Source organism: Mandrillus leucophaeus, unplaced genomic scaffold (assembly GCF_000951045.1).
Source record: "Mandrillus leucophaeus isolate KB7577 unplaced genomic scaffold, Mleu.le_1.0 Scaffold300, whole genome shotgun sequence".
Taxonomy (NCBI): Eukaryota; Metazoa; Chordata; class Mammalia; order Primates; family Cercopithecidae; genus Mandrillus; species Mandrillus leucophaeus.
The window spans coordinates 748,318-749,639 of NW_012103144.1; positions in this window are offsets into that span (position 1 = coordinate 748,318).

Here is a 1,322-nt window from a genome sequence, read left to right on the forward strand (position 1 = left end):
TTTAAAGCTTTCCCATAAATAAAACACTGAAACTATTTTATACGTAAGTTCTACAAAATATTTAAGGCATAGAATATTAGTCAATTTTTGCCAGGTTATACTACATACAAGAAATCTTAAAGTAGCAGTGTCTTATGCAGCATGTCATATTTCTTGCTCACATTATAATATTATTTTGCCGCAGCTTTGCTGTAGCTCTTCTCTAGCTGTGCTTTAGAATCGTGTCTTCTACATGTGTCTTCTAATTCTGGGACTCAAACTGAGGAAACTTTCTCTATCCTGGATATGCCTTTCTCACTACAGGGGACACAGGAGGAAGAAAGACTGCATATGCATCCAGTTGTATTATGGCTCCTGCTTGGATGTGGCACATATTACATCCACTCACATTCCATTAGACTGAGCAAGTCACGTGACCAAGTCCACAGCAGTGGGATCAGAAAGCATACTGTTTTCAGAAAGTATAGAGCTAGGGAAGAGAGATATTTCTGAAAATAGAACAATGGACTATAATATAGTAAAACCTAATATTTAGATGAACTCAGCATACAAACAAAAGTAAAAACCCTCCAACTTGCTTTGAGAAGATATTACAAAATTGAACCTGAAAACAAGCAGGAGCAGTACAAGAGAGAAATATGACAGCCAATCTTACTCATTAATACAGATACAAAAATTCCAAACAAGACCACAAACCTATATAGCAATATTTGAAAAGATAATATTTGATGACAAAGTTGCTTTATGCCAAGAGTGCAAGTCTTGATTAACGCTAAACAGTAAAATAATGAAGCTTACCATACTAACTGATGAAAGAAAAAAATACTACCATCATGATAGATGCAGGGAAATCATTCAATACAATTCTCTTTTTTAAAAACATTTATTTTTTAACTTTTACATTTAAGGGTACATGTGCAGGTTTGTTACATAGGTAAACCTGTGTCATGAGGGTTTGTTGCACAGATTATTTCATCACCCAAGCGTTAAGTGTAGTACCCATTAGTTATTTTTCCTGATTCTCTCCCTCTTCCCATCCTCCACCCTCCTATACATAGGTCCTAGCATGTGTTGTTCCACTCTATGTGTCCATGTGTTCTCATCATTTAGCTCCCACTTATAAGTGAGAATAAGCAGTATTTGGTTTTCTGTTCCTGTGTTAGTTTGAGAATGGCCTCCAGCCCCATCCATGTTCCTGCAAAGGACATGATCTTGTTCTTGTGAATAAAATTCAAAATTGAATATTTCAATTAAAAATATAAGCAAATGAAGAATAAATGAGAACTTCTAAATTTTTAATTAAGAAATGTTTCCTTATGAAA